Below are 21,102 nucleotides of genomic sequence, written 5' to 3'. Positions count from 1 at the left end.
AATACAGCCCCCTGCTCCGGGAGAATCCCGAGAGACCAAACGCTCCTCTTCCAGTCAGGCAGAAAAAAAATGTTATTTGCATCTTAAAATTACCAGCTCTTGCCTGCAGTCTTCCCGCCCCCTACGGTCCGTCCCCCTCACGGCCACTCCTGCTCAGAACCCGCCCACGGCTCCCCTCAGCCGAAGGAGCTCACATCATTACTAGAATTTCAGGCGCCTGTTATTTTCCTGCTCTGCATCTAGCACAATTTTACATAATAAGATGACAGTCTACTGCCTCTCATCCTTCGCTACACGGTAAGCCCCACGAGGGCAAGTGCCCCTGCAATTTTCTTGTCCGCTGTTGCATCCTGGCACCTAGCACAGTGACTGGCATTTAATAACAGATATTGAGCACTTACTATGTGCTGTGTGTGCTACAGTGATTGATAAATGTTTGTAGAATAAATGAATGGATCCTTTCTCAGAGCCATCTCCACCTCCCACGCCCAGTGCGTTGCCCTGTAGTCCCTCTGTTCGACCGCAGGACTCAATTCTGGCATATCACTCGTTGCACTTGTCAGGCTGGGTCCCACAGGGTGTCTAGTGCTCAATTGTTAACTCCTGGAGGATAGGGACTGTCCTTGAATAAGTTGTCTCTATGTCTAGGAACCAGCAGCCCTCCTTCAGCTACGTGGGGGCTTCATGTTTGTTTGGGTTGGTTGGTTTTTTAAATAGGTCTGCTATGTGCAGGCACTAGCCTAGATGGTAAGAATACAAAGATGAATAACAGAACGAATTTAGCTGCTGGTGGTATTAGGTGAGATGGAAGCAAACAAGCAATAATCATGCCTTGTGATAGGATAGAAGGCCTGGGTGCTTGGGAACATGGATTTTTCACTGAGGAGGGGTCAGAGGTGTCCCATCTATATTAAGAAAGCAATTGATGTATTAAATTCATAAATGGAGCATGGTGGCTCACACCTGTAATCCATAGCTTTTGGAGGCCAGATGAGAGGATTGCTTGGGGTCAAGAGTTCAAGACCATCTTGGGCAACATAGCGAGACCCCCCATCTCTACAAAAAATTGTAAAATAAATAAGTAAATGTATAAATGAATGAATGTGATCTGTTTGATAGGTGTATCTACAAATTTAGACCTGATAGCAGGTCCAGACAGCTATCTGATAGATAATTACAACCCAAAAATAATTGTTCTTCACTTACCAAAGATGAGAAAGATCTAGAATGCAAACCCTATGAAAGTAAGTCCGTTTAATGCTTTATCTTGAGCACCTAAAGGTAGGTGTTCTGGTTACCTATTAATACAGAATAAATGATATCAAAAGTTAATGGTTTAAGACAACAGCAATCATTTTATTTTTCTCTCACAATTTCTGTGGCTTAGGAATTTAGGGAAGCCAAAGGCTTGAGGTCTCTCGTGTGATTACAGTTGGATGGTGACAGGAGCTGGAGGAGTGGATGGTTAGCTGGGCATCTCCCACTTTTCAGGTAGACTCAGGGCTTCTCCATATGGCCTTTCTCTGTGGCCCAGTTTAGGCTTCCTCACAGTATGGCAGCCTTAAGGCTCCAGTGTGAACATATACAGCTCACAAGGGGAAAGGTGCATCACCTTTTATGACCTAGCCTTGTGAGGTGAGAGGCCTGCAGGACTTGTTTTCCAATCACAATCCCACTGATCAAACCAGGATTCATTCCAAACGGGCTTCAGTGAAGCAGCCAGCAGAAACCAGCAGGCAAGGAAAAAAGACACTTTTAGTTGCCCTCACTGCTCATTAGCATAGAGACACTCCCACCATTGCCATGACAGTTTACAAATGCCATTGCAACAGGCCATGGCAATGGCCTGGAACTTACCTTATATGGTTCTGGAAACTCCCTGCCCCCTTTCCAGAAAGTTCGAAATAACCCACCTCTTAATTAGCATATAATTAAAGGTAGGTATAGGTACAGCTGCCAACAGCCCTGTACACTGCCCATCCTGAGCACACTCCCTATGGGATAGCCCTGTTCCACAAGGAGCAGCACTGATTCAATGAAAGTTGCTTTCTCTTAGCACGGGCTTGCCCTTGAATTCTTTTCTGGGCAAAGCCGAGAAGCCTCCTGGGCTAAGCTGCAATTTTGGGCCTTGCCTGCCCTGAATCACTTAGAAGCCACATACTTCTACCACTTTCATTGGCTACAAGCAACTCATAAGCCCACCCAGATCCAAAGGGAAGGAGATTAGACTGTACCTCTTGATGGAGGAATGACAAGAATGGGAGATATTATCATAGCTATTTCTGAAAAACATAATCTGCCACAGTGGGCCCAGCATAAATGGTAACATTCGATACATGCTAAATGAATGAAATAAAATGTGATCCACAATTATTTCTTTTATCCCATTGAGGAATAGTAGGCAAATGTGTATAAAATAATATATATGTATTAATAATAACAACAATAATATATCAGCTATCATTTGTTAAGCTCTCAGTTTATGCCAGGCACTATGGTAAATTATTTACATGCATTTATAGCTGGCATAGTGGCGCACACCTTTGATCCCAGCTACTCAGGAAGCTGAGACACAAGAATTGCTTGAGCCCAGGAGGCAGAGTTTGCAGTGAGCTGAGGTCGTGCCACTGCACTCCAGCCTGGGCGACAGAGCAAGACTCCGTCTCAAAAAACAAAAAAATTATTTATGTGATATAATCCCTACAGGGTGAGACTGGTACTATGATAGTTCCCATTTTTTCAGATAAGAAATTGAGGCCCAGAGTTGTAACTTGAACCAGCTTACCCAGATAATATTAATAATTCTATGGGCACAAACATATAACTTAATATGCCCATTCACAGACAAATATGTAAATATGTGAATAATGTGTAAATTTCTCATAAATTTAATCTGGAATTTCCACAAAAGACCTCCCACACTTTCAGCAGTATTACTAGAAAGAGAGAATCAGAATGCAGCAGTACAGGTTGGGTGTGGTGGCCCAAGCCTGTAATCCCAGCACTTTGGGAGGCTGAGGCAGGCAGATTACTTGAGGTCAGGAGTTCGAGACCAGCCTGCCCAACATGGTGAAACCCCATCTCTACTAAAAGTAAAAAAAAAAATTAGCCGGGCATGGTGGTGAATGCCTGTAGTCCCAGCTACTCAGGAGGCTGAGACTGAAGAATCGCTTGAACTTGGGAGGCAGAGGTTGCAGTGAGCCAAGATCGTACCACTGCACTCCAGCCTGGGTGACAGAGTGAGACCGTCTCAAAAAAAAAAAAAAAGAATGCAGCAGTACAGAAACTGGCACATGGAGGGTGCAGTTGTCTTTTTCCTCCCAGAAAATCAGCTCATGAGGGTAGAGATTTTGTATTATTCAATGCAGCAACCCCAGCTTACAACAGCAATTGGAACTTCAAAGGTGCTGAACATCAACGGGAGGGACACATGTTTAATAAGAAAGAAACAGGACTCGTGACAACATCAGTTATAGTCACGCACATAAATAGAAGAGAACAGTTAAGCCACAGAAATCACTTTCATATGAAATAGAGAAACAATTTAGGCAACATTTGGCCTAAATCCTTTGGATGAATGTCTGAATTCCTTAAAATTAGCAATTAGTTCAAACAGTTCTGCTTTCGGTATCAGTATATTTTAAATCTACATTATTTCTGGCCTCAATGGTCCAAATAACTTTACACCTGCCGTGCAATTACCTCCCATTTGTAGAAACTTTACCACTGGCAAAGCACTCCCATGTACATTGTCTCTGAGCCCATATAATCAGAAGTGGGCTTGGACCAGTCACACATTGGTTCCTGAACACCAGCTTGTGAACAGATCTGATCCATGATGAAGCATTCATGGGTCCTTATGTAACTGAGAATTTCAGGGGTAGATCCAGCTTCAAGGCAGCCTCTGGGGATCTAGAAGATGATAACAGCACACGTTTCTCTCTCCATCCCCAAGCTGACCTTTGTCTGTGGTGGCTTCAGTCTCAGTGACTCTCTCAGCTTCTCCAAATTATGCCCAGCAATATTAGCAGGAAGACAGTTTTCTAAGAATTCCAGTAGAAATGACAAGACTGGAGTCAAGGATAAAACAGCCCCACTCCAAAAACGTAAAGTACTGGGGTGAAGTTGTTCCACCAAAGGACAAGCACAGCGCATTTAACAGGGAAAACGGGGATCGCTGCTGCACAGGCAGAAGCAATAATGTATAGTACATTTGACCTGTCCCCAAATCCCTCACAATGAATGCGCCTCCTGCCACATTCTCATGGCCCCATAATTCTAGTTAGCACTTATTCATGCTTTTTTATGGTTGATACCATATTTTGTGCTGCACAGTGACTTCTCCTTTTTATTATTACTAGATAAGATACGAGTTTTCCTATTTTAAAATAACAATTTAAGGTTGATGTAAATGTTCTATATCTCAGTTATGGTGGTGGTTACACAGGCATTGCATTTGTCAAAACTCATGGGTGCGTTTTATCGTGTGTAAACCTCATTAAAGGTTGATTTTAAAAAATAATGATGATGGGCCCGGCGCGGTGGCTCATGCTTGTAATCCCAGCACTCTGGGAGGCCAAGGAGGGCGGATCACGAGGCCAGGAGATTGAGACTATCCTGGCTAACATGGTGAAAACCTGTCTCTACTAAAAATACAAAAAATTAGCCAGGTATAGTGGCACACGTCTGTAATCCCAGCTACTCGGGAGGCTGAGGCAGGAGAATCGCTTGAACCTGGGAGGCAGAGGTTGCAATGAGCCAAGATCGCACCACTGCACTCCAGCCTGGGTGACAAAATGAGACTCTGTCTCAAAAATAATAATAATTTAAAAAAATGATGATGTCAGTGATGCTGATATTTATTAAGCTTTTACTGTGTAACAGGATCTGTGCTGAGCACGCTATTACATTTCCTTATTTAATGTTTACTACAATCCTGAGAATTAGATGCTGCTACCATCCCCATTTTACAGGTAAGGAAACTAAAGCTTAGAGAAGTAAGATATCTAATGTAGTTACTGATAGAGCTAGGCTTAGAATTCAAATCTATCTGGCTTAAATAACTACATCCATATAAAATGTCTATAGAAATACATTTTATATGTCTAAAAACATTGTTAAATAGTAATAGCCTAACACCTAAAACTTGGATGAGATCACATATGAATGACAGAGGAGCAATCTCATTATGAGCTGTATGTGGTTTTCCAGGGCTTTTTGCTGGTATGTCCCAAATATGTCAATAATTATACAAGCCTCTAATTTGCTTTAGCTTTAAATCATAGGCCCTACAATTTATGTAGAAGCAATTGATTGAAACAGACATAAAATCCTCAATTTCCTTAAAGAAAAAAGAATAATCTATCCTCATAAAGCCACTGGCTCATAGTTCTTTAAGAGAGGTAGCAGCACCTATTTAACATTCTTTGGCACAAGAAATTAGTGAAACTCATAACATTTGTTCTACACAAGTTTTACATGTTAGCAATACTTTTATTTTCAGTTTTCATGATTTATTTCATGCCACTTTTCTAATATTCACTCTTTTCCTTACTCTTTAATTGAAAATGCTTATATAACATCTACTATATACCAGATACAGTTCTAAACACTTTAAAAATATTAACTCAATTAATACTTAGAAACCCTATTATTATCTTATCTCCCTTTATAGGGGAGGAAAGTGAAATGAATCACCTAAAATCATATAACTAATGAGTGGCAGAGCTGAGATTCTCAAAAGGTAGTCTAGCTCCAGACTTAGGTTACATTTCTAGCAGAACCCCAATGTGCCCAACTAAAGAATTTAATTTCTTAGGTTTTCACATAGCTGGTGGTGGCCATGTGCCACTTTTCTGACCACTGAGATACACTTGGAAGTGTATTGGCTGGGGCTTTGGAAAGGTTTGTGTGTTGTTTTTTGGTTTTTTTTAAATAAAGAGACAACTGCTGACATACACCTTCTGCTTACTTCCTTTCCTTATTCTTTTTGCCTTGAATATGGATGCAATGCATGGAGCAGCAGCAGCCATCTTGCAGTCATGAAGATGAATACTACATGCTAAGGATGCCTGGATGGGAAAACAGAGAGAGCCAGGTAGCTTGGTGACACCCACGAGCCACAACACCCATCTCCAGAGTACCCACCTCCCAACTACTCATCACATAAAGAGGGAAAAAGCAACCTATTTCTTTAAGCTAACTTAATGGGGTTTCCTGTTACTCAAAGTCAAAACTACTCTAGTTGATATAATGCATTAATTATAAAACCTATTGTTTCACCTCCTCTTGGATTTTGAGCAGCTGCATTAATCCATGGTCCTTAGGTAGTTTTCAAATTAGAAAATCATAGTTTTAAGGATGATTTCTTAAACATTTAAAGATGATATCTGCATTTACAGGGCAGGAATATGTATTAAATGAGGAAAAGCATTTAAGAAAAAGGACAATCTATTGATAAAAATAAATTGTTCAAAAGCTGATATGAAACCAGAAAACTATCAAAGACAATTTCAACAGAGACCCAGTATTATCTGGGTCAATAAAAATAATTGGCGCCGGGTGAGGTGGCTCACGCTTGTAATCCCAGCACTTTGGGAGGCCGAGGCGGGCAGATCACGAGGTCAGGAGATCGAGACCACGGTGAAACCCCGTCTCTACTAAAAATACAAAAAATTAGCCGGGCATGGTGGCGGGCACCTGTAGTCCCAGCTACTCAGAGAGGCTGAGGCAGGAGAATGGCGTGAACCCAGGAGGCAGAGCTTGCAGTGAGCCGAGATTGCGCCACTGCACTCCAGCTTGGGCAACAGAGTGAGACTCCATCTCAAAAAATAAAATAAATAAAATAAAAATAAAAAAAATTGGCCTATTCTTCTATAATTGTTGGTGCTAAAATGACCAAATAAATTAGTTCACTTCAGTAACCTAAACTCAAACATTACATCCTATGCATAGTGTTCTATAAAATCCATTCAGGAGGGCGTGGTGGCTCACACCTGTAATCCCAGCACTTTGGGAGGCTGAGGCAGGTGGATTACTTGAGGTCGGGAGTTCGAAATCAGCCTGGCTAACATAGTGAAATCCCATCTCTATTAAAAATACAAAATTAGCTGGGCATGGTGGCGCACGCCTGTAATCCCAGCTACTCAGGAGGCTGAGGCAGGAGAACCGCTTGAACTTGGGAGGCGGAGGTTGCAATGAGCCGGAATCACGCCACTGCACTCCAGCCTGGATGACAGAGTGAGACTCTGTCTCAAAAAAAAAAAAAAAAAATGCATTCAGGACATAAACACTAACACAGACTGCAGGAATAAGGACATACAAGATAAAGCGATAATTTCTAGTCTTCTGTCATTTTAGTTATTGCAAAATAGGAAGTCTGTCATGAAGCATTAGCAAACTTTCTAAAGCAAGTGGGAAACTATCACTTCCCAACTTCAAATCCTTATTGATGGATGGGCTTTTCATCCATGAGAATTCACATTTCTTTAGATGGCTCTGGTTTTGAGATAATGCTGTGGTTTTTAGTGTGTGCATGTGTTTGTTGAAGGTGGCTTAGTGCCAGTGAAGAGGGCAATATTTCAATAGATAAAGTATTCTGATCTTCTTTTCTTCTATGGAGAAGCCAGGATGAAAAATCAGTGCTAAAATGGATTATCCTCCATCTAAACACAGGGTGAATGGGATGCAATATCTGTTAGGGGAGAGTGAATATTGGCAGATTTCTTTACTTCCCCATTTTCCTTTGTATTTCTTTTCTGGAATTTCCCATCACTATATTTCTATTTTTGACTTTAAAAAGTTAGTAGCTGTTGGCCGGGCGCGGTGGCTCACGCCTGTAATCCCAACACTTTGGGAGGCTGAGGCAGGTGGATCACGAGGTCAGGAGATCGAGACCATCCTGGCTAACATGGTAAAACCCCGTCTCTACTAAAAATACAAAAAATTAGCCGGGCATGGTGGTTGGCGCCTGTAGTCCCAGCTACTCGGGAGGCTGAGGCAGGAGAATGGCGTGAACCCAGGAGGCTGAGGTTGCAGTGAGCCAAGATCACACCACTGCACTCCAGCCTGGGCTACAGAGCGAGACTCCGTCTCAAAAAAAAAAAAAGCTACTGGCTGTTAAATTCTCAAACTAAAGCATTCTATCACTATAAAAACTAAACATTTTTAAAGATTGTTTTGCCTGAAAAGTAACAATGTGAACTACTCCTGTACTTCCCAAAGCTGGTCTGATGACATAGGCCAGTCTAGAAAGTTTACTTTGATCCATAATGAAATGAGAAAAACAATGACCATGTAAAGTTTTTCATGAAGCTTAATATATTCCATTTGAAAGAGTGCTTTTTGAGATTATGTTCTTCCTACAAATTTGGCATTAATATACTTTTTTGTATTAACATACTCCTTTTTTAAATAAAATGATGAGTGAAAATAGTAGCTGTGTTTTTAAAAAATGCCCACTGGGGCCAGGCACGGTGGCTCACGCCTGTAATCCTAGCACTTTGGGAAACTGAGGTGGGCGGATCACCTGAGGTCGGGAGTTCGAGACCAGACCCGTCTCTACTAAAAATACAAAAAAATTAGCCAAGCATGGTGGCGGGTGCCTGTAATCCCAGCTACTCTGGAAGCTGAGACAAGAAAATTGCTCAAACCCAGGAAGCAGAGGTTGCAGTGAGCCGAGATCACACCACTGCACTCCAGCCTAGGTGACGGAGCAAGACTCCATCTCAAACAAAAACAAACAAACAAACCCCACTGGCAAAATTAATATTTGGAAGTTTTATGTCCCTTCAACTTTGTTTGTTATTTGTTTTGTTTTTTATTCAAAAGTTTAGAAACCACTTCTTAAGCCCAAGGCAGTCGTGCGTCTAGTTTGCTGTGTTCCCTGTGACTTGCAGAGTGCCTAGCAATAGTAAGCAACCAATATAGTTGGTCAGCAAATTTTTTCTATAACAAACTTTTAGGCTTTGTAGGCCATACAGTCTTGGTTGCACCTACTCAACTCTGCTATTGAGGCAGAAAACCAGCCAAAAACAGTGCATAAAATAATGAGTGTGGTAGCTATACTCCAACAAAATTTATAGACACTGAAATTTTGATTTCATATAATTTTTATGTCAGAAAATAGTCTTTTTTTCCCACTATTTTAAAATGTGATAACCATTCTTAGTTCATGGACCATACAAAAACAGATGGTAGGCTGGAATTGGCCTGTAGGCTGTAGTTTGCCCACCATTGGGCCAAATGAAAGAAAAGAGTGACTAAATACAGAGTAAGACCAGAAATCCAGAAATTTCAAATGCGTAGGTACCAACTCTTCTTGGCACTGAGTGCCCGTGACCTCAGGAAAGTCAATTTAAGATACCAGCATAGCCTGGTTTTCCAGCTATAAATTAGGGAAAGCAATTCGAATCTATTTCTTCAGGTTATTGTTGATGAGAGGTATTAAAATTGACAGTGAGGAAACATGTTACAACTAAGAAGGACCAAATAATATAACCATGACTATAAAAGAAAAAAAACTGGTAGATGTATTTACTAAACTAATTTAAAAGTTTCAATTTTCTGTTTCAAAAAAAAAAAAGATGAGAAAAACAGGAGTCCCACTGATTACTGTAGAATTATCTTTGAAATGGGCTATTCGTGGAATTACAGAACCAAGGAGCTTTAGGGCTGAGAGAGATCATGAAAAACTTCCAGTTTGATCACATTGTTTTAAAGGCAGGGTAAAATACCAGGGAAAAAGATAGTTCCCCAAGGTCACTTATTTAGAGAATGAGAATAATCTAATAAGACAATATATCTTCTGAAGACTGAATAGGAAATAAGATCATATAATAAAAAGAGCATGGAGATGTGAACACTGGGTTCAAATACTGCCTTCTACAGTTAACGTTTTTGAATTTCAAGCAAGTTACTTAACTGAGTCTCAATAGCTTCATCTGTAAATCAAGGACAATAATATTTTATAGAGTTATAGTTAAGAACAAGTGAAGTAATGTACACAGTAAATTGTTGGGCATATAATTTAAATGCTCGATAAATGAGGATTTATATTATATGAAATTTCAAATCTCAAAATTTACCACAGCTGCTAAAAAAAATTGAAATTACAGTTTCTAAACTGAGCTAAGAAATGAAACCCACATATTCGATGTTCTTACAAAACTAATTTTATCTGTATTCATTGAAATACTTCTTGAATTTCTATTTATATATTTCTGGAAGACAATATAGTGCTGTTTTTAAACTTGAAAGCACAAACTAACACACTTTCATTATAGGATGGAATTTGATCACATTAAAGCCAATTTGTCACTGAAATACCCCAAAGTTCATTCATTATGGAGGAATCCTAGACCCTGTAAACTTTTACTCCAGTTTCTTATCTGACAATAATTTGGTAAATAAAAGAAATCTAGTACCTAAAATACATAGTTTCTGCAGATCATATTGGGGCAAAAAATTACATAAAATGCCCTCATATTGTCATTTCAAAGTAATGCTAACAGCAAAATCTTAAACATCAGACAGACATAGGTTTTAACCACAGCTCTGCCACTTCATGGCTGTGTGACCTTGGACAATTTACTTAGTCTCTCTAAGCCTCAGGTTTTTTGAGTGTGAAATGTGGTTAATAATAATAGTATCTACCTCACAGGGCTGTGTGATGATGACATGATAGGACGCACATGAAATGCTTTACTTAGGCCATTGTCTGCAATATAGTAAGTGTTCAAAAAAAAGTTAGCAAAATTAATATCATATTGTTGGGAGAGGAACTTTGACAAATTCCATTTTCACAATCTTCTGTTTCTTCTGGTGGGTGTTAGATAAAACTTGAAAAGAACTGATTTTCAGAGTAATATCGTAAATTGTAAATAGTGGCTCATGTGAAGATAGAACTGGAGGTAGATTTCTTCCATTGTTCTATTAAGCGAGGAGGAAACCAATAACCTTGAGGGTTTCTAGGAACTGGGAACACAGGCTCAATTCAGGATTCTAAAAAAGGAACAGATGAGCTGGTTACTTTGGAGACAGCAGAATCTAGCCCTTCAGAGATACTTCCCTGCCCTCCCAATTGAAAGTAATTTCCTCTTAGTTCACTAGAATGTAAGTTCCCTGTTGGCAGATCTCATGTTGGGTCTATCTACTTCATGGCTATATCATCAGCTTCTAGAACAGTGCCTGCACATCGCAAATTCCCAGTAACTACACAGCAAATGAATAAATGAGTGATTTTATGAATGGACAACCCTGGCATATGCTCAGTGCTTCAAATTCTCCTTAGAACTGTAAACAAAAGGTGAACTGATCTTATAGATGTTATAAGAGGAAAAGAGAAATATGAACTCATAAACACATAGGCCCAGTACTGAAGTCTTGGACCACATGGACTCAGAGTTTCTAGGGGAAGAAACAAAGGGAATATATGGCAGTTGGATAATCCCAGGCAAAAACGAATAAAGAAAAAACATTTTTACACACATATAGATGTGGAAGTACACCATCCACTGAGACCTGGGCTAAATGGGAACTTGGTGGGTTGTTTCTTACTTCAGGCATAACAATCTTTCTTCACTTGGCCTCTGGGTCTCTCCACCTACTCACTTTCTCTTGGATATCCTTCTAGCTCACTGATCCCTCTTTCTCAGTTTCCTTTTCTGATTCTTCCTCATTTTCCCAGTCTCTAAACATTAGAATACTCCAGGCCAGTTCTCAAATCTCTATCCAAACACACCTCCTAGGTGACCCCAACTCTGAATACTCCGTAGTATTCATGAAGTATACCGTCAGCACACTAACAACTTCCAACGTCTAGCCCAGCTTTGACCGCGCTCCTGAACTCAGACAGGTGTACGCAATTGATTGCTCAACATTCTACTTGTATATCTGAATAGCCATCTCAAATTTAAAGAGAGACTAGAATTAAAATATCTCCCTCTCACCTCCAAAATCTTGATTTTTCTCCCCAAACCCCACTAAAGCCATCCTTGTAGTTGTTCAAGACGAAATCTTAGAGCCACCATTTTCCCCCGTCACAATTCATACCCAGTCATTAGCAAATCTTTTTGACTGAGTCTCCGGCAGATACCTATTGTCTGACTACTTTTCCACCTATTCTGCTACCACCCTGGTTCAAGCCACCAAACATTCTTTACCTGGATTATTGCAACAGCCTCTATCTTTTACCTGGATAATTGCAACTGGTCTTTTGCCTTCTGCCCCTGCCACTCCCTATGGTCAACCCCAGGCAACTGGCTGTGATCCTTTAGAGCGAACATAGAAGATAGCATGTCACGCCTCTGATCACGACCTTCCAGTGGTTTCCATCTTACTAGAGTAAAAATGAAACCACGATCTGACCCACAAATACTCTTCTCAGCTCGTGTCCTGCCCGTCTCCCTCTGCCCACTCTGTCCCAGCTACCTGGCCTTCTTGACATTCTTCAAACAAGGCATACCTACTCTCTTCCCTCAAGGCCTTTACACGTGCTGTTTTCTCTGCCTATAATTCTTTTTTTCATAGATATCAACATGACATTCTTTTTCTTCCTTCAAGTCTCTATTCCAATATCATCTTTTCAGATAGGCTTCCCGTACCTTCCCCATCCAAAACAGCACAGACACACACACACACACACACGCACACACACACACACTCACCCTGTTTTATTTTTCGCCACAATCCTTATTGTGGTTGTTGGTGATGTATACTTTTTGCATGATTTATTGTTATTTTCTTCACAATAGAATGAAAACCCCATGACAGCAGGGTAAGAGAGTGGGAGTGTGCACTTTTAGACAGAAAAGTCCTTTGTTCAGTGCTATATCCCCTGGGCCTAGAACAGTGCCTCACACATACCAAGTACTCAAAAAATTTATTGAATGAATTAATGAATAATATTGTTTTGGTGAAATATTCTGTATATTTCAATAGGAAAATGTAAAGTCAATAACCATTTGCTGAATGCCTTCTGCAGGGTGAATACTGTGCTTGTTCATTTCATACTCAGAATGCAGTACAAAGACTAGTTGACATTCCATATGGATTTAAAATTAATTTAGAAAATTAATTTTAATTTGACAATTCCAGATAAGGCTTAGAAAAACTGACTGTAAGTAAATAAATGGTTTAAACTAGAGAAATAGGATCTTATTTTTTTGTTAGTCATTCTTCTAATCCATTGTATCAAACTAGTATGTATTTTAGGTCCTGTAGTATTCGTTTTGGCCTCTAGAATTAATCCTTTGGCCCAGAAAATGCAAATTAGATTACCTCCAAGTTTCTGCTGGCAACCTTCCATCTCAAGCTTAGATAACAATCCCTTTTAGCTTTTAGTATTTTAGGAAGTTTCTTTGTCACATGAAGAGAGCTGTGAAGACCAAGAGGAGACACAGACCTATAATTATAAGAAGAATCATAACCACTTAAGAAAAAACATAGATCTACAATGATAACTGTCCTTTTACTCATCAGACATTTATTGAAATCTTACTATGCTTCAGGTGCTGGACTAGGCACTGGGGAGCTAAGGATGAACGAGACATGCCCACACCTTCAAGGAACTCACAAGGGAGTCTGAGTGACAGCCAGAGGACCTGAACTTCACAGTGCAATGAGAGAGGGATGCCCAGTGTGCTGTGGGAGCCAATGCAAGGGCACTCAGCTCAGCCTGAAGAGTGCCAACAAGGCCTCCTAGAGGAACTGCACCTCAATTAATACTTGGGGTGAGATACATTCCAGACAGAGGGTAGAGCATGCATAAAGCCACAGTGGCATGAATCTGTGTAAGGTGTGCAGAAAACTACAGACATTTGAGGCAGGTCACTCTAGAGGTAAAGCTGGAAGCGGAGCAGAGGGCAGGATACAGGGAACTCTATTTAGCATATTAAAGAGTGCAATAGGCAATAGAGAACCATGGAAGCAGAGGAATGTGATTGATACATGGATACGTTTGGAGGGAGGGAGACCAGCGTTTAAATAAAAGGTGATACAGGTCTGAATTAGGGAAGGAGGAGTGAAGATGGGGGATAAGAGGACAGATTTAGAAATACTGAGTCAAAATCAGTGGGACTTTATGTTAGGGAGACTAGAGGGAGGAGGCAAGGACAATCCTGAAGTTTCAATCCTGGAGGGTATTACCAAGTATTAATACAAATACAGATAGAATTAGGAAGGAAGAGGATTTCATTTTTAGGTACACTAAACTTGAATCACTAAGGGAGAAGCATTCTATTTATCCATTCAAGAACTACCTATAAAGGAACTCTACATGAATTTCCAAGTGTGAATTTGGAGGGAGAGTCTAGACTTTAGAGAGTTAGGTATCATTGGCACACAGATATTCAGGAGTTAACCTATGAGGATGGTTGGCCCAGTACCTGGGACAAAGGAGGCTCTCAGTGGGTGCCTGTTGAAAAGAGTAAAGGAAGAGTTACTCTGCAAGAGTATATAAAAAGAGAAGAGCTGGAAGCCAAAGATGAAACTCCAGAAACAATGCTTCAGGGGTGGGTAAAGGAGGCAGAAAGGGAGTGGTCAGAAAGGTGGTGTCATGGGGATAAAGTGAGATAGGCATAGGAGCCAAGGACACCACCACACTTCGTCAGGTATCATAAGGGCTTGTAAAATTCTGAGCCTTCTCCCATGTTAACATTTCTTCATGAATTAATCCTAAATCGAAAGTGAAGGCCGGGTGCAGTAGCTCATACCTGTAATCCCAGCACTTTGGAGGGCCAGGGCAGGCAGATTACTTAAGCCCAGGAGTTTGAGACCACCCTGGGCAACATGGTGAAGCCCTGTCTCTACAGAAAATACAAAAATTAGCCAAGCATGGTGGAACATGCCTGTAGTCCCAGCTACTCAGGAGACTGAGATGGGAGGATCACCTGAGCCTAGGGAGGTCAAGGCTGCAGTGAGCCATGATTGCGTTACTGCACTCCAGCCTGGGCGACACAGTGAGGCCCTATCTCAAAATGAAAATAAAAAATAAAAAAAGAGGCTAGGCGCAGTGGCTCACGCCTGTAATCCCAGCACTTTGGGAGACCAAGGCGGGTGGATCACGAGGTCAGGAGTTTGAGACCAGCCTGGCCGATATGGTGAAACCCCATCTCTACTAAAAATACAAAAATTAGCTGGGCGTGGCAGCGCACACCTGTAGTCCCAGCTGCTCGGGAGGCTGAGGCAGGAGAATCGCTTGAACCCAGGAGGCAGAGGTTACAGTGAGCCGAGATCATGCCACTACACTCCAGCCTGGGTAACAAAGCAAGACTCTGCCATAAATAAATAAATAAATAAATAAATAAATAAGAGTTAAGTAGGTCTCTAGATGGAAAATATAAACATTTCTTTTTTCTAGAGCTTTCTAATCTTCTAATTCAAGGGTTATTTGAGCAATAGTTGCATTTCTAGTTACCAATTTTAATTCCAACTTTATGCTATTGTGCATTTTTGTTTTAAATAATTTCAGATACTTTTTTCCTCATTTATGATGATTATTTTCTATTCTTGGTATTAACTCCCTGAAGCTAATTTAAACCAGAGCATACAGCTTTGTCAGTGTAAAAACAACTGAATGTCTAAGATTGGGTTATAACATTTAGAATTATATTCATGTACTGATGAGTGAGATTGTGGCTTCTGGTCAATTCTATATGAGTGTGATGATTACTGGTTGCAAACATCTATTTTTCATTTGTTTTAATTTGATTTGTTTTTGCCTATCCAGCATCCCTACCCAATTCTGATATAAATAGTACCAAGTTTTTCTTGAAGAACCACTTCTCTCTGATTCCTAGTCCAAGTGATTTTGGTAAAGCTGAGTCCACTGGGCTTCAGGCGAGGGCATGCAGCCCAGAGATGACCAATGAAAGACTGCAAACCCGTGGGCCCAGTGACTGGCTCAGGAATGAGCTTATGACCCAGTCAGAGGCAATGAGATAGAATTCTTGGACTTGCTAGAACAACCAGGCCAAAAGTATCTTAGCTGAACTTGAAGCTGGATGGATATATACCTAGAGCTGATGTGGACCACTGCTCCCATAGCACACTGGGCATCATGGGGAAAGACTCAGAATGAAGCAAACACAGAGGAAAGATGAGCTGAGAGATGAAGAAAGAAAGAGAGACCAAGGACTGAAGACAGTCTTCGACATCATGTCTCTGACCATCCCTAAAGCTAGCATATTACCATACTCCTCAAATATGTGAGCCTATAAATGCCCTTTTTAAGGTTTGGTCAATTTTTTTTTTAGCTTTTCCACTACTTGCAACCAGTAAGTCCAGGTTATAGACATCATTTGATCTCTATTTTCTCTGCCTCATCTACCAACAGGGACTGAAGTGTCCAAGTTCATGCTTCTTCCCAGCTAGCCTATTGTGCCTTCCACACTGTTCTCAGCATTTTCAGGTCAGCCCCTTGTTGCCTTCTGTATCAGGCCCACTCTCCACTACTTTGTGATTTGTGTCAGTGCTCCGTTCCTAAGCTGAATTCACTGAACTCACAGCCTAAGCTGTGGACCTCACTGTTTCCCATGGACACTTCCTGTTTATTATATTCACCTAGAACAGGCTCTTTCTCCTTTGCCAATCTGTTTGTTTTAGTAAATAGAGGCAGGACTGGATGGAAGCCACTTCTGTCCCCAGGCTTAGAAAGCCCAATGCTAAATTGTTGGGCCTGGCTGCCACCCAACAGCACCGGTACATTCTGTTCAAGCTCAAGCTCTCGGTCCCAAATGTTGTACTTGCTGCTGCTTTTCCTCCCTGCCTCCCAGGACAGGTTTAGCCTGATATTATTCCCAATTCTGTCATCTCTGTTGTTGCCATGCCACCCAGGACCTTTGTTATTTCCCCTGCAGGGATCTTGGGAATTTCTGTGAAATCATACCTTAGTGGTCTAGAGCAATCTAGCTTCCAAACACGATTTCACAACCACTGCAGTGATATCCTCCCTTCTCAAATAAGATTGTTTCTGCTTTCCCTGCCTCTGGACAGGCACGATAAGTCATTCATATCTGCCAAGAGAGAAAAATAGCTATCTTCAAAATTATATAAGAGGAGAAGAATTTTTCCTTCAGCTTTCCCTGAAATACACAGAAATAACAGAGGGACAAAAGCTTCTCTTTGAGTAAAGGTGATAACTTGATCTCCTTCCTCTGCTTTTATTGTCTTTCTCTCATTCAATCAGTATAAATGGAGTAGCCTTTTTTGTTCTTCTCAAGCCCTAGTGAATTGAATTGTAACCATTATTGATTCAACCAATATTTACTTGAGCATCTATTACATGCCAGGCACTGTGCTAGATAATGGGTTCACAGAAGTAAATAAGACAGACATGATCCCTGCCTCATTCAGATTAGAATCTAGTGAGGGTGGAGAAAAAGCAGCAAATATGTAAATAAATAAATGAGCAAAATTTCTGACAGTTAGACATGCTATCAAGAAAATACAAGCAGAGGCCGGGCACAGTGGCTCACACCTGTAATCCCAGCACTTTGGGAGGCTGAGGCAGGTGGATGACCTGAGGTCAGGAGCTCAAGACCAGCCTGGCCAACATGGTGAAACCCCATCTCTACTAAAAATACAAAAATTAGCCAGGTGTAGCGGAGGGCGCCTGTAATCCCAGCCAGTCAGGAGGCTGAGGCAGGAGAATCACTTGAACCCGGGAGGCGGAGGTTGCTGTGAGCTGTGATCATGCCTCTACACTCTAGCCTGGACAACAGGGTGAGACTCTGTCTCAAAAAAAAGGAAAAGAAAAGAAAATACAAGGAGATAACGTGTTTCAGAGTAAGGATACTATTTTAGATAGAGTGATCAGAGAAGACTATTCTGAAGAGGTAATATTTGAGATAAAACCCAATGAAGAGAATGTACAAACCACATGGAGACCCACCCAGAAGAGCATTCCAGGAGGCAGCACGTGCAAAGTCCTGAGCCCGAAGCTGGCTTGATATGTTAGAGTAGGGGTTGGTAAAATATAGCCCAAGATATAACAGAGGGACCTGGACTGCTTTTTTTTTTTTGGACAGCCCACAGCTAAGAATGATTTTTACACTTCTAAGTGGATGAAAAACAAAACAATTTGTGACGTGTGAAAATTATGTGAAATTCAAATTTCAGTGACCATAAAGAAAATTTTTATTGGAACATAACCATACTCGTTCATTTATTTATTTTCCATGGCTGTTTCTCATGCCTCATTGGCAGAGCTGAATGGTTGCAAAAGAGACCATGTGGCCTGTAAAGCCTGAAATATTTACTATCTAGCCCTTTGCAGAAAAAGTGTACAGACTTCTGTGTTAGGGGAACAGGAAGAAATATCTTCCCAAGCTTGAGAGAACCTTGAGTTCCTTGAATTCCACAGGAATTCTTGAATTCTTTAGCCTATAAATAACAGAAAATCAGTGTCCAAATGACTTAAATAATGTGAAGCATTAAAATAGCCATAAAGTGATAATTTTCCCATCAAGAGTAAACTATGTCCTCTCCCCTTGAATCTCAATGGACTTTGTGACTGCTCTGACCCATAGAATATGACAGAAGTGATGCTATGCCAGTCCAGGCTCTGGCCTTAAGAGACTGAAGGCTTCTACTTCCTGTCTCTTGGAATACTCTCTCTGGAAGCCCTTCACCCTGGGGAAGAAGTCTGAGTACCTTGAGATGGCCATGTTGAAGAGGTCATGTATGTGTGTTCTGGTTAAAGGTTCTGAGCCTACAGTTCCAGCCAGCATTGCCAAGGTGCCAAATATGTGGACTCCAAAGACCAGTCCATCAGCCAGCTGAATATCACTAAGGGACCTCAGTCATTGATACATGGAATAGAAAAATTACCTAAGTAAGTCCTTCCTGGCTTCCTGGCCTATAAAATTGTGAAATTTAATAACATGGATGATGTTATAAACCACTCCATGTTGTGGTAACTGTTTTATAGCAATAGACAACCAGAAGAAACAATACAGAAATCCTATTATCTCACATAATAAGAAGCTCAGAGTACAGCAAGGGCCATCTAGAATACTGCTTTTATTTATGCATATTGCTACTGCTTTTATGCAATTTCCTTGGCACTACTTTTTACTTTGGTTGGTTTAATTGTTAGACCGATAGCAAGATGACTTTAGTAGTCCTGGGAGTCACATTCAAACCTGACAGTGTCCAGAGAGAGAAGACTATTTTTAAGAAAAAGAAAATGTAGGCTAATCAGGATCTACCTTGGAATTGGGAATTGGGTCACCTCCCCTGAGTCACTGGGGAAGGGATGGACACCTGATCATAATTTAGGTTCTATTAGAAAGGAAGTAGGTGAGTGGATATTGGGTCAACAATGCACTTGTCCAAACTATTTTTCTTCCTGCCATCATTCATTCATTCATCTATTCATTCATCCAGAATAGTTTAGGTTTAATCATATGAATATGCTTTTTTGTAAGTCAAAAGTAGTCAAATAACCATAATTTTAAAAGGTTAAGCAATGTTTATCAAGTCTGTATGACAGCGGGAGGCATGGAGCTAGATGTTAGGACTATTAACACCTAATTTAATAGCAATTAAAGGTGCTAAGTTCAAGAAAGGGAAAGAACAGGACCAGCTATATAGTCTGCAGAACCCAGTGAAAAATGAAAATGGAGGACCCCTGGTTCAAAAAGTATTAAGAATTTCAGGATGGTGACAGCAGAGCATTAAACCAAGCATGGAGTCCTTCTAAGTGCCGAATGACTGTACAAATTGCATGTCCATGAATCTGGCTCTGGGAAAGACCAGATGACCACAGAGAGAACAGCAAGGGCCCTAGTTTAGATTGAATTGGGGGAAGAGGGTGTTAGGAAGGCCTCTCTGAGGAGGTAATATTTAAGCAAGGACCTGAAGGGTGGATAGGAGTACCCAGGTAAAGAGTAGAGGAATGCAGCTTCCTAGAAGAAGAATAGCATTCTCCCTTCTTCTCCATCCTCCAGGTTGGTTAAGAGACTTAGCATTAGCCTGTCTTCATCAGCTGTGATGAAACAAGATAAAGGCAATAGATCCTTTTTCTGTTTGTGCCAGCTCAGGCCTATTTCCCAACCGTTTTTTGCATTCTAGATCTTGGCACTTGGGTACCCTACCCGTATAATCTGATCCTCCCCCTTTAATACTGTAGATATAGTCAGGACCACCCTAGAGGGGTCCCAGCCTTGCTCCTTGCTCAGTGCTTAATATACTCAATGCTTAATATGCTCAACAGTAGATGCTTTCTAGGAAACAGCCTAACCTGCCTGATCCACTTGGTGCAGGCTTGTCACAAATAGGGAAAGACCTCTCCCTGTCCTCACATTCCCTCAAACCCTAAACCATGAAATCAGCTAACACAAATTGGACATCAAAAAATGTTATCGACAAACCCAAACCTTTCCCCTAAAATTACTGCGTTCATCCATTTTGCATTGCTATAAAGGAATACCCAAGACTGGGTACCTTATAAAGAAAAGTTTATTTGGCTCATGGTTCTGCAGGCTGTACAAAAAGCATGGCACCAGCATTTGTTTCTGGTCAGGACTTTAGGAAGCTTTTACTCATGGAGGAAGGTGAAAGGAGAGAAGATGAGTCATACGGTGAGAGAGGAAGCAGGCGAGATGGAGGAGAGGCGCCAGGCTTTTTAAACCAGCTCTCGCATGAACTAATAGAGTGAGAACTCACTCGTTATGGCAAGAAGGGCACCAAGCCATTCATGAGGGATTTGCCTCCGTGACCCAAATACTTCCCACTAGGCCATACCTCCAACATTGGGGGATCACATTTCAACATGAGATTTCATGGGGACAAAAACTCAAACTGTATCATACCTTATCCCATTTTTAATTCTGCAATGTTCTTTTCCTATATCAGATCCTATGGAAATTTGATGATGTAGTGGGCCTCCAAGTTGGTTGTAAGCAGAATCAGACGAGAAGCTTATTAAAAATACAGATGCCCCAGCCCTATGCCAAACCTAGCTTCTCTATTTTTAACAAGCTCCACAGGTAATTCTGATGCACTGCCAAGTCTCTGAACCACTGCTTTAGCCGACTGGACGGAATAAGGGAAATTCCCATTTGGCTGGTAGGAGTCAGAACATTTCCTTTCTGCCACTAC

The sequence above is a fragment of the Hylobates moloch genome, unplaced genomic scaffold, assembly GCF_009828535.3.
Source record: "Hylobates moloch isolate HMO894 unplaced genomic scaffold, HMol_V3 SCAFFOLD_6, whole genome shotgun sequence".
NCBI classification, from domain to species: Eukaryota; Metazoa; Chordata; class Mammalia; order Primates; family Hylobatidae; genus Hylobates; species Hylobates moloch.
This window is presented reverse-complemented; position numbering follows the sequence as displayed.